Source organism: Lactuca serriola, chromosome 9 (assembly GCF_051521515.1).
Source record: "Lactuca serriola cultivar US96UC23 chromosome 9, Lser_US96UC23_V15, whole genome shotgun sequence".
NCBI classification, from domain to species: Eukaryota; Viridiplantae; Streptophyta; class Magnoliopsida; order Asterales; family Asteraceae; genus Lactuca; species Lactuca serriola.
Window position 1 is genome coordinate 207,172,402 of NC_136416.1, and position 14,116 is coordinate 207,186,517.

At 41.2% G+C, this 14,116-nt stretch overlaps 1 pseudogene; it reads left to right on the forward strand.

The window, feature by feature from the left end:
* Window positions 1-3,910: 3,910 nt before the first annotated feature.
* The window catches only part of LOC145074259 (L-type lectin-domain containing receptor kinase IX.1-like), a 39,921-nt pseudogene continuing 29,715 nt past the window's right edge, over window positions 3,911-14,116 (forward strand).

Sequence of the window (14,116 nt, forward strand, 5' to 3'; positions counted from 1 at the left end):
TACGTTGGGCTTACGAGGAATTACGTGAGGCGTATGAGGTGCTTTATGAAAACCCTAATATTCGGTATTGGACACTATATATACACATAAAGTCCATAGGGTTGGCCTCATTACCAACCTTTAAGTCCATAAAACCCTAAAAATCATCATTTAGCCTTCACGATGATATTTTGAGCTCATGATATCCATTTTTGATGTGTTTGATCCATTTCCAAGAAGATTGAGTTTGGTGCAAGGATGGAGATCAAGGAAGAGCTTATGAATCTGGGTTATGGGCTTCATTTCCAGCTTGTTTGAGGTAAAAAGTTATGAACTTGTTCATTGGTGTCTTAGATCTAGCATGTATGAGTTTTGGTTCATTTTGGTCCAAAAGATGAGATCTAGTGGCTTGATACCACTCCAGGAGCTTTGAGTTGCCACTCTTGGTTTTTCCTTTTTGTAGATGCATAAATTTTCCTCCTTTAGGGTTTGGAATCCCCCATGTATGAGTTGGTGTCCATTTGGTGAAAGTTTAATGCTTTATGTTGATGTTGGGTTCTTTTGAGGCATGTAAAGTCATCAAGTCAATGACTTTATGGGTCTAGACGTTCTCAGGGATGTAAAAATCCCGACTAGGTCCCGATTAATCTCTGATTAATCCCTAGGCGCTACCTGACCGATTAGAGGGCGTCGAGCGATTAATCCCTACATACACAATGAGTGATACAGTAAAACCCGATAAAACTTTAACACTTTGAAGAAGTTATATCTCAATATAAACTATTTAAGGTATTATTAGTCTTTTATTAATCATATTAACATATTTTGTTATGATATTAGTGGTATTTATGAACTTTTATATGATATCAGTCATATAAATATTTAAAAATTCAACAAATTAGCAATTAATGCTCTCCGATTAATCCCCCGATTAATCTTCGTCTAGCCGATTAATCCCTTAACCTCAGTCCACCGACTAGCTAACGTCAAGCGATTTTTACAACCTTGGACGTTCTTAAAGAAGTCGATCTATGGTTTGGACTCCTGATCTTGTGCATTGACTGCTTAATGGCGATAATGGGCTTAATGGAGGTGTATGTTGGGCGTACAAGTCTGTGCGCGCATCGTACAAGCCAGATTGATTGTACGCTTAGCGTACAAATAAGTATGCTCTGCGTACTCTGTCAAGAGAGGCTTGGCACGTTGGGCTTTGGTGTGGGCCATCTTTTGGGCTTAGCTATCTTGGGCCCTGTTGAGCCATCAGGTTTCCGGTTGATAATTATGTTGGATTGGCATTCAATGGGTTTGGGCCCAATTTGGAAAATTGGGCCATGAATTGGGCCTTGAGTGGTTTATTGTTATTTGGCTCTTTTAGATTATTTGGTTTGGGCCTAAGTCGTGGTCCAAACTAGATTAGGGTTAAATTGGTCATTTACCCGAATGATGGATTTATGGTCATGGTTTGAGACTCGAATGTTGATTTGGTGTTGTTTTGATATTGACAGTTCGGGGAATCTGTCAGCCAGCGCCCAGCAACCAAGGATTGTCTGTGAGTTTCAGCAGTGCAAGTTTAGTTTTCCTCACTGGATTTAGCGGGTCTAAGGCACTAAGGCCGACCCTCGATTGGTCATGTTATTATACTTATTGTCTGTGTGATACATTATTTGAGTTTGGGCGGGGCCCATATCTCATTGTTAATCGAGTGTGGGTGGGGCCCATATCTCATTGGGTGGTGCCCATTACTCGAGTGTGCATAGAACCCGTATATCATTGATCAGGGCTCGTTATGCAAGTGTGGGCGGGGCCCGTATCTCATTTGGGCCGAGCCCATTATATGATATGTGTGTTATGTGGTATCTTGGCGAACTCACTAAGATTTGTGCTTATGGTTTTCAGTTTATGTTTAGGGTACTTCGGTTTTCAAAAGGGAAGGGCTCGATATGATTGTAGAATGCACAACACATGTTTCTGCGTTCTGTGATTTACTCTGATTCGATGATGTTTTGCTAAGTATTTATTACCATGGTTTTATGGAAATGATATGTATTAACGATTTATTAATTTAAAAATGAAAATTTTATCTCAATATTTTTGGAACGTTACAAGTTCCTAGCACCAATAGTAACAAAAACTTTGTGCTTTATAAACATGCATGTCTAATGAATGTCTTAAACTAATATTACGTCAAAATAAGGGTATTTTGATCAAAACTTCATGCATGACACCATAACCCATTCTTACTTCAGATCCAAGGCCTCCAACACACCCAATGTCCCAAAGATTAATAAAGTTGCAAACTTTACGACATCTTACCACCGCAACCCACAAAAAAATGAAGAATAAGAGACAAATTTAGATATCTAACAGCTTAGCAATGTAAAGACTGAGTCTTGGATACTCACGAAGGTCAAAAAAATATGCTAGAAGATGAAGATGATGCTTGCATGGTGAACCACTACACCAAAAGGCTTCCTTTTCCTTCAAATATCACAAGAAGTACCAAAATGAGCTCACAATGTGCAAAGGAGTCTAGGGTTAGTGTTTCTAAGCTTGGGAGGGGGATAGAGGTTGCAAGATCACAAAACCCTAACCATAATGTCCTTTTAATAGGGTAGAAAGTCCAAGAATCAGGGTTACCTCCAAAAAACGGTTGCCACACCTTGGCAATACATGGCCACGACGTGGCAGTCACTAAAATCCTATGATCAAAGCAAGTACCGCCATGCCGTGGTGAAGCCTCACCACCCTGTGGGCACCTAAAAATGAAAATTTTAAAATTCGAAATTAAATTGTACATGAAAGCGAGTGTTACACTCCACCAACACAACCGTCGTCGCCGCCTCTATTGCCATCACCACCGCCTTTGCTACTGCTACCATCGTTACGACCACCACCACCTCTACCCACGTCACCACCACTGCCTCTACCTTCACCTCAGCGACCGACACCACCACCACCATCTCTGCCACCACCACCATCTCTGCCACCACCACCACCACCTCCTCCTCCACTACCACCTCCACCTCCACCTTCACCACCGCTATCACATGCAAATCTGTCACCTCCGCCGCCTCTGCCACCACCACCTTTTCCTTCGCGACCACCACCTCCACCATCAACACCACCACCTTTACGACAACTACCACCTTCACCTCCACCATTGTCACCACCTCATCCACCTCCACTACCGTCTCCGCCAAAACCACCTCCACTGCTGCGTACACCACAACCACCTCCTCTATCTCCATGACTGCTTCCAGCAAAACCACCAACTCCAGTGGAGGTGACCACAAAGGTGTTGGTGGTAATGGAGATGTTGGTTGTGATGGAGGTGGTGGTGGTGGAGAAGGTAGAGGTAGTGATGGGGGTTAGAGGTGGTGGAGATGGAGGCAATGGTAGAGGTGGTGAGGGAGGCAGTGACGGTAGCGGGGACGGAGGCAGAGGTTGTAGATGAGGTGGTGGGAGAGGATCTTTCTTTGTTCACATTTAGTCATTTTTTTTGTAAACTATGTACCATTCAACTTGTTGCACTTTTCACATATTACCCTTTTACCTATGGTCGCGGGTCACATGGATAATACGTGAATAGGTTCAACAAGTTAGAGAGTATATGATGTGCATAAAAAGAAAAGTAACTAAATAGGAACAAAATCAATAATGTATTACGGCTCATAAGTCATTTTCCCTTTTAACCTAGACTTGTTTAAGTGGTTGAGATGTAAGGAGAATAACATGTATTCTGTCCAAAAATAACGCGTGGAATATGTCCAGAAAAATAACTAACGTGTGGAATAAGGAAACAAGAGACTTCTCAATATTTACACAAATGCATTTTTTTCGTAGAATAATTAAAGGCTCTACATATAGGTCTTCATAAAAAATTATGCGTGCCACCATGTTGCTGAATAAAACACATAATAATGTGAAAATACGATGAAAAAGTTAAGGCTTTTCTTATGAGTAAGACAAGATGACTGAATGGAACCTTGGTATCAGTTTTGATACGCCAGTTGACTCAAAGTTTCGTAAAGCCTATCACAATGGTGTCCACATACAGATGATAAGAATCAATTTTCTTGTTGGATGCATGGATGAGTTGACGTGGGTTCCTGCCTTATATATTGATGCTAATTGTGAAGAATAACCACTAACCTATCATAAATTTTTAGCAAGTTTCTGTAGTCATGTCCATCTTAACATGCTTGCTTCTTGTGTTAATCCTCCCACACACACTGTCACTTAATTTCAGTTTTCCAAACATTAATGCAGATTCCAAGGAGATAATAACAGAAGGTGGTGGAGCATATCTCTCTGATGCGGGAATCCAGGTGACCCCTGAAGACGACCGTATGCTAGAGAACAGGAGACAAGGCAGAGCAACATACTTCAGACCGCTTCACCTTTGGGACAAGACCTCCACAGAGATAGCCAGCTTCTCCACCAATTTCTCATTTGTCATTGATTCAAAATCAAAAAAAGCTTATGCTGATGGCCTCACATTCTTCCTTGCAAAGAATAATTCTTTTATAAATAGTGGTGGAGCCATGGGGCTTCCAATCGATTCGGAAAACAATGTAATGATACATCCATTTGTTGCAGTAGAGTTTGATACTTATTCTAACCCGAAAATCGATCGAACCACCTCTGATCATGTAGGCATCAATATCAACTCTCTTACGTCTGCTAGGTTTGTGGAATGGTGGAGCAACATAACATCTGGAAGAGACTGTTCTGCTCGGATTGACTATGAATCGGCTTCTAAGTTTTTGAGGGTTTCTTTCACCGATTTTCGAAATAATACGCTTGTATGGCAGGATGGACTTAATTACAATATTGATCTAAGGGATGTGTTGCCAGAATGGGTTATTTTTGGGTTTTCAGCAGCAACTGGGACCTTGTTTGAGAAAAACACTGTAAAATCTTGGTCTTTTAAAAGTTCTGTTTTAGGAGTTGATGAAAGCGTGAAGGGGAAGAAGGGGACACCAGTATATTTGGTGGGATTGATAGTTGGAGCATGTGTTGTAGTGGCTTTGTTGGCTATGATTGCAATTATATGCTGGAGGAAGAGAAAAAGCAAGGAAAATGAAGTGGTGGAAGTCGGATCTGGTGTGGTGATGAACAACGAATTGGAAATAGGCAGCACTGGGCCTAGAAGTTTCTCTTACCACGAATTATCTCGGTCGACTGGTGGGTTTGCAGGGAATGAGAAGCTAGGAGAGGGAGGCTTCGGAGAGGTTTACAAAGGTTTTCTGGAAGATTCAAGCACGTATATTGCAGTCAAAAGGGTGTCAAAGAGTTCCAAACAGGGGATCAAGGAATTTGCATCAGAAGTAAACATCATTAGCCGACTGAGGCACAGAAATCTAGTGAAACTCATTGGTTGGTGCCATGACAATGGAGAACTCATGCTTGTTTATGAGTTTATGCAAAAGGGAAGCTTAGATTTACATCTCTTCAAGGGAAAGAGCTTGTTATCATGGGGCACAAGGTACAAAATTGCCCGTGGCCTGGCTTCTGCTTTGCTTTATCTACATGAAGAATGGGAACAATGTGTTTTGCATAGAGATATCAAATCAAGCAACGTGATGTTGGACGCAAATTTCAACGCAAAACTTGGTGATTTTGGGTTAGCCAAATTGGTTGACCACGACAAAGGCTCGCAGACGACCATGCTGGCTGGAACTTTGGGTTACATGGCTCCTGAATGTGCAGCAACCGGCAAGGCAAGTAGAGAATCGGATGTGTTTAGCTTTGGAGTCGTTGCATTGGAAATAGCCTGTGGGAGAAAACCCATTGAAGAAAGGCAAGGAAAATTAGTCGAATGGGTGTGGGAGCTGTATGGGACTGGGTCTGGAACTCTATTACAAGCAGTGGATCCGCGGCTAGGCTTAGATTACGAGGAAGAAGATATAAAGCGTTTGATGATCGTTGGGCTATGGTGTGTGCACCCTGACCCTTACCTTCGCCCAACGATGAGACAAGCTATTCATGTACTGAAATACGAAGCTTCCCTGCCTCTTCTCCCATCAAAGATGCCGATCGTCTCTTATGTTTTATCTCGTACATCTTCCTCACATGGTGTCGATTCCATCATCCAGACCCAATCATCAATCAGGGCATCTAACATCGGTCTTGAAGTCAGAAACAACATGGTAGACAGTCTCATCTGATTCTCCAAAACCCATCGTCAAGTGCTGTTCCCATCATTACAACTATTATTATACTTATGTGTGTTTATATACATCTATGTATGTATGTATGTATGTATGTATGGTCTAGTGAATAACATTGTTGCTTTATATAAATGTAAGTGCACCATTCATCATATGTATCAAATTGGCTCTCTTATGTTTTATTTCGATTAACCAATTGTGTGATAACAATCTCTCCTATTCTTGTTTATATTAACCGATTGTGTTATGCATGTCTTACTGTTAAAATTTTCGTAGTTTGGTTGTAGTGTGTAAGATGCGAAGAACAATTAAAAAAATTGTTAGGATACATAGAAAATCTTATCCGATGTTTGATTTATGGTCTACACCAACATACCAATGTCTCTCTTCTAGTTTTACTACACATGTGTCCGGTTCTTCCTCTATAGATGCTTGAGGTGATATGTTAGTTGAGTGACCTAAGGTTCTTATGGCTTCCTACCAATTAAGCTTTGTAAAACGTCAATTAAGTTGTTTTCTTGTATGTTTTATCAACTTGGAATCCACATGTACTACTTTTCCAACTAAAGGATTGTCATTAATCTTCCCTAGTGGCAAAATCATCCTAAATTAACGCCCAACCTACTCAAATATGATGGCCTTAGAATGATTCAAAACACTGTATAGGAGAATGAATATCATGGACACCACGGTTGACCAAATATAATTTTTATTTCAAATTGTGAAATAAGTCTCCCTATAGTCCTTTCAAATCGGGTGGATATGACATCGTATGTAACGTTCAAAAAATAAGACCAAAAATTTTCAATTTTAAATTAATAAAACGGTAATCCAAAACATCATCACAAAACCTAGATGGATCAAAGTGTATTAATACATCATAAAATATCAGACTAAATCACAAATTGCAAAATAAAGTGGTGTGTGCTTTGCAATTATCTCAGACTCTTCCCTTTCGAACCAAGAATACCTGAAACATAAACTGATAACTGTAACCACAAAGCTTAGTGAGTTCCCCAAAATACCACATACCATACATAATAATCACAAATGGGGCCCCGCTGTTCATCGGGCCTCGCCCGACATCGGGTCCCGCCCGGCATCGGGTCCCGCCCGGCATCGGGCTCCGCCTGGCATCAAGCCCAGCCCAATACACATATAAACATATAATCATATAATCATACGAACTTATGCGATAATCACAAAGACAATAGCATACAATACGATCATCGATCCTCACCCGACATCGGGTCTTGCCCGGTAAACATACCATCACAAAACACGTACAAGAGTCATGCAGACATCTAGCATCCTAACATAATAAACCATGGGCCGACATTAGTGCCTTCGACCGGCTAACCACAGTGAGGAAACTCACCTTTAACTACTGAATCACTTAGATAAATCTTTGTCTGCTAGTCTGGCAAATCCCCGCGTTGTCATCATAAAACACATCCAATTAATTGTTGGATTCCGACCCATATCTAAGATTCTAAGCTAGGGTAAAAGACCATTTTTCCCTTTATCTAACTTGGCCCCAGGTCAAGGCCAAATCCAACTACTCGAAAGGCCCAAAACCAAAATGATCACCCAAAGCCCAATTAAACTAAGCCTAAAACCTTTAATGGCACAAGGCCCAAAATCGACCCATTGGGCTTCTGCTGAGAACACCTTGCGTCCACCCTATGACGCCTGGCGTCCGAACGTCGGGAGTTCCCAAGCAAATGACTGGCGTTTGCTCGCTGATTACCAACTTCCAAACCAATGTCTTAATGGCTTAAGATCTCAGTCCAAACTTTAGATCCAATCATAATGGAATGTCTAAAGCCATAAAGTTACGTACACCAAGATCCTAACTCAAAATTAACTATAAGGCTCCAAAAACCTTTCATGGAAGATTATGAATACCCAAGATTGCATTTTTATTATTCTAGACTCGCTATTATGCTTCAAAGGACAATCCAAACCTTTGCACCATTCCACACTCATAAAGATCAAGTCTTTGGGACCAAAAAGAACATAAACTAGCCTTAAATCAAGATCTAACAAATGAGACATCAAGATCTAAACTTTATACCTCAAAATGATGTTCCAAGATGTCAAGAGTTCAGATCCACAAGCTATAGAGAAACCTCAATGCTCCAAAGATCTTCCTTCTCTTATCAAGAACACTAAATGATACAAAAAAGATGAACCAAGGCTTAAAACCCTTATACACACTTAGGGTTTTCGAAATGAGGATGGAGGCTACAGTGGTGAAGGGTTTCGAGTCCATAATGATCTTTAAATAAGGTGAAACCCCTAAAAAATTATGGATTGGTCTCTGCATGCAAACGCTTGGGGTCCATCACAGAACACCTAGCGGTTGATCGTCGGGCGTCATATGCCAAACGCCTGGCGTTTGGACCAAAGGGCCAAAAATTAACATAAAAAGGTTAAAAGTATAAATACATGGAAAGCATGGTGTTAAAAATCTCCCCCAATTGAATCAGACTTCGTCCTCGAAGTCTGTTGCTGCCAACAAGTCTAGGTAGTGCTCCCTCATCTCATCCTCTAGCTTCCAAGTCCACACAGATCCCTTACGGTGCTTCCATTTCACCTTCACCGGATTCACCACCTTATTACGTAAAGCCTTGGTCTTCCTGTCTAGAATCGCAATTGGCCTCTCCACGTAGTTCAGACGCTCATCTACCTGAATATCATCTAGAGAAATCACTTTTCTATCATCAGCTACACACTTCCGCAACTCTGCCCACGTGGGCGATAATCCTTAAGGGACCAATAAACTGGGGGCCCAACTTGCCCCACTTCTAAAACCGGATGTGTAACGTCCAAAAATTATCAGGTAAAAATTTCATTTTTAATTCAACCAAAACATTAATTATCTTTAAGTCAACATTCAATATCTTTTTTCTAAATATTCGAACGTACTTTATATGAAAATAGTTATCAGAGTAAAATCTCAAAATCATCATAATCCGGAATATGGGTGGATGTGGTGCGATAAATTCGGGCCCTTCCTTTTAGAACCGGAAGCACCAAAAAACATAACCATAAAACTGTAAGCACAAAGCTTAGCGAGCTCCCAAAATAGCACATACCATACATACATTTGCCATGGGCTACCCCCGTCCTCTTTTCCCTAAAATGCCATGGGCTACCCCCATAGTCTGACATCCAAGTGCCATGGGCTACCCCCATGGGCTTTCCTTGAAATGCAATGGGTTTCCCCCATGATCTAACATCCAAGTGTCATGGCTACCCCCATGCTCTTCCATACAAATGCCACGGGCTACCCCCGGGGTCTTCCAATCAAGTATCACAAAGACAACTAGCATTCCACATAACAAGTAATCGGTTGGCATTGGTGCCTTCGACCCATAGATATGGTGAGAAGACTCACCTCAATCAGCTGATAATCAAATAAATACTCGGACCGCTGAACCGGATTACCTCGCGCCAACTAAGAATAGATTTATCAGAGTATAATCCCAAAATCTCAAGGTTGCGGAAAATATGGGTACATGCGCTGCGATCAAGCAGGGCCCTTCCCTTTCGAACCAGAAGTACCTGAAACCATAAACAACAAGTGTAAGCACAAAGCTTACTGATTTATCCAAATACCATATACCATACATAACATACGAGTCATACATATCATAAATATCCAATATTCAATAGCGGGTGCTATGTGCCAACCATAGTCTGGCCATTATGCCATGAGCCATATCATGGTCTTCCTTGCCATGCCAGGGGCCAAACCCAGGGTCTTACAGACAATTGCCCGCAGCCACCTTCTAGTCTTCCATGCAAGCATCATAAAGACAACTAGCATACAATCTACAACTACTTATCTACTTAATTGCGAGAGTCTACACTCTCGTCTTACATACGGATTTTCCAGGAGCCGCCTCCTAGTATTTCATACAAATGCCAAGGGCCGCCTCTTGGTCTTCTTATAATACATAAATCAATAGGATAACATTGGTGCCTTCGACCGAAAAGCATAGTGAGGAACCTCACCTCGCAAAGCTGAATCACACTGATCATCCCTAAAAGTTGATCCGACAATGATAGAACTATCAATATCACTAACATTCACTTAACATTTGATTTCGAATCCAAAACTAACAATCCATATATGGGATAAAAAGACCATTTTACCCCTCACCTAGTTTGGTCCTAGACTAAGGCCCAAACTCATAATCAAAAAGGCTCACAGTCCATATAATCATCCAAAGCTCATTTATGGCCCAATATTCCAAATTGGGCACAATCCCTTACATGGGCCTTACCCTAAAGCCCATTAAATTTTCCATAATCCAAAACATTTGTTTTCAGATGGCCTGACAATGCCCCCAGCAACCTAGCCCAAAAGATAGCCAAAACCTGAAGCCTAAATATGTGAGGCCCAATAAACCGAGTATGCGGGGCGTACTCAGCACGTACGTGCAGCGTACTCACTTAGAGACTTGAACGCTAAGTGTACCTGCTCGTACACCCATCGTACTCACCCTCATTAGCCCAAAGCTTGATTCAACACTTAATCCCATAAGACAAATCTCCAAAACATAGATTTGACTTCCTTTAGTTGGATTATCACATAAAGTTGCTAACTTTACGTTCATGCATGGGTAAATAAAGATCTTAAGCTCAAGAGGGACTTAATAAGTGACTTAATGCATGCATGAAACAAAAAATCTAATAAAGCTTACACCTTTATTCTTAAGGAGACCAAAACAAACACAGATCCGAAAGAACAAGCCCTTAAATGACTTAACTCTTTCGTTAACCCAAAAGGGACCAAAAGCACAACAAACTAATTATGAAGAGATCTAAAAATATACAAGCCAAGATGCAAACTTGATACCTCAGAAAGCTTTCCCAGAAGATAATGATTCTGGATCCAAAACCTTTTTCACCAAGCAAGGCAACTTCAAGCTTCTCCGCTTCCTTCACAAAGGAAAAATAGACACCAAAGTCTTCTTAATAGCTTAAGAACAACACCAAGAGGCTAAGGGGTTGATTTAGGGTTTTAGGAGGATTGGGGGCAGGGTTTTAGGAGGTTTGGGGGCTGGTAAAGAGGCTAGCCATAAAGACTTATGATGCTTAAATAGGGTACACTTACTCAAAAATTAGGGTTTAAGCACCCCTCGTATGCCCAGCGTACTCCTTGTACGCCCAACGTATAATGCCAAGGTTCGCGATCTTTACTCATAGGTACACTATACACCTATGTACGCCTAGCATACTACCCTTCGCAACAGTACGCCCTTCGTACTCCCTATGTACGCCTCGCGTTCTAGGCTTTCCTCTTAAACCCTAAAATACTCTAAAGACCATAACTTCTTCGTTATAAATCTAATTTTAACGATCCTTATATCCATGAAAAGGTAACGAGAAGCTCTACACTTTTATCAAAACATAATTTCCATAAAATTTGCTAAACAAAATTCCAATTTCCATAAAATCCCGTTTCCATTTTACCAAAATACCCTGTGGCTCCCAAAACCAAATCCGAACACCCGAATCATCTACATTACATCACCATGCCTAAATGGGTAACGATTCGGGACAAAGAGTTACAACTCTCTCCCACTTAAATTAGATTTCGTCCTCGAAATCATTAATTATCATTCCAGCACATCATATAGCTTGAACAACACAATCACAACCCCTACATGTACAACAACCTTTCCAAAGGAAATAGAACCCAACCCTAGCAGAACTCTACAAACCTGATGAAGGAAGAATCCTTAATCAAACGCAGAAAACCACTTCTACTTTCCCCGGAACCTAAAATCTCAAATTGATCTGACTCCTCGATAAACCGCCCACACTGAACCAGTACAATGGCAAATCCTCACTAAATTTCAGACCAATAAAAATGCTTCCAACCCTTGATTATATTGATGATTAGATTGGGAACAAAATCATTGACCATATACTGCGGAAAAAAGCTCATACTTGACAAAAGGCTCAGATAATCCTTCAAGTAGAAGATTCGTCCCTATAACGGTTAGACTCAAACGAGAGCTGCGCAACAAGGTCAAATCAATTACTTTGAGATTCTTTAATCCAAACTGCAAGTGACCTAGCATATGCCCCGAATAACAAGCGACTCCAAAAACAAATCCCAAATCACTAATATCGCCCCGACTCATCTTGATGCCCCTATCTGCTTTCCAAAAGCAACTAAGACCTCCCTGGTCCCAACTTATATGCCAACTAACTGAAACACCGGATTCCCGCCCGGTTGTTGTAACACCCAAAAAATTCAAGCCAAATTTAAACTTTTTAACACATTTTAAAACCATTAAGTTATTATAGGTTGCTTTAAAAATAGTGTAGCACCTGGTTCCTGGTATGTATGATTTATCTGAGTATTTTACATTTTTAGCCTTGGACTCGGCGAGTCGTAGGCTAGACTCGCCGAGTAGGGATGGGATTTTGAGCACGGTTAAGTTGGAGACTTGGCGAGTCCATACTCTGGACTCAACGAGTCCACCAGTCTGGAAGAAACCCTAATTTCAGGGGTTTGAACCCCATTTAAACCCCCCTTATGCATCCCAAGTTTGCCTCCTTCACCCTCAGATCATCATATACCGAACCCTAACCCTCTCCTTGTGATTTCAAGTGTTCTTGTGCTTGTTCCTTGAAGATTGAAGAAGAGAAGGAAGGAAAGACCAAAAGAGAAGGTGAAGAAAATGGATCTAGGACTTAATCTAGAGTTCATTGAGGTACAATTCGGATCTATTATGTTTTTATGCTCAAATCCCCTTTGGAACACCATAAAGCTATCTTCGAACCATTTCCAAGCTTGTTAGTAGTATAGGGATCATAATGGGTTGAATAGTTGCTAGATCTGGTCATGTTTGAGTTCCAGAAGCCTAGATCTAATACATTTATGGGGCCATATTGCATGAAAGCCCTAGATCTACCCCTTTTAGTATGTTTTGAGTCTTAGAATCCCCATTGTTGATTTTATACATGTAAAGTTGGAAACTTTACGTGTTAACCAAGTCCTAGTGTAACGACCCAATTTTTATCAAGATTTTTTTTTCATTTTTAATTACTCAAACAATTCCCATCACTCATAATTTCAAAACCATTTGTTTTCCAAATCATAATTATTACAATTTCAATGTACTTTTGAAAACATCAGATAGTCCCATCACACAAAAAGAGAGGTAGAGTGCACGCCACGTCATCACGCCTTGCCTTTGCCCTTCGGCTCTAAAGTACCTAAAACAATCAACAACCTGTAAGCGAAATGCTTAGTGAGTTTCCTAGAGCATACCACACACACAAACCATATATCATATATTATGTTAGCTATAAAAGCTACACATATATCACGTAAGCCATGCATAAATGAAACCTGAGAGAGTGCCATGGGCTACCCCACATGGTCTTTGCCTAGGACTGCCATGGGCTCCCCCACATGGCCTTACATCCAATGCCATGGGCTACCCCACATGGTCTTCACCTAGGACTGCCATGGGCTACCCCACATGGTCTTACATCCAATGCCACGGGCTCCCCCGGGGTCTTCATGCATAACATGCCATCACATAACAGCACACAAAATATCTACCACATATGTCATAAACACATAATGGGCCGGCCTTGGTGCCTTAGACCCATGGGTATGGTGAGAAGACTCACCTGTCACGAATGCTGAACTGAGACTTTGCGACCAAATGTACCCCACGGGCTGCTCCACGCAACTACCTAAAAAGTGTCATACAATATCCAGTAATTTCCCCAAAGTCCATCCTGGTCAACTACAGCCAAGGTCAAGTCAACTGTCCATGTTGACCCTAACTCGCCGAGTACAACTAGTGACTCGCCGAGTTTCCCAGAATATCATCTACTCGCCGAGTCATCGAGGCGACTTGTCGAGTTCATACAGTCTTGATTGATAATCTAAGGTCATATGTCGAGTTCCCTTGCTTGACACT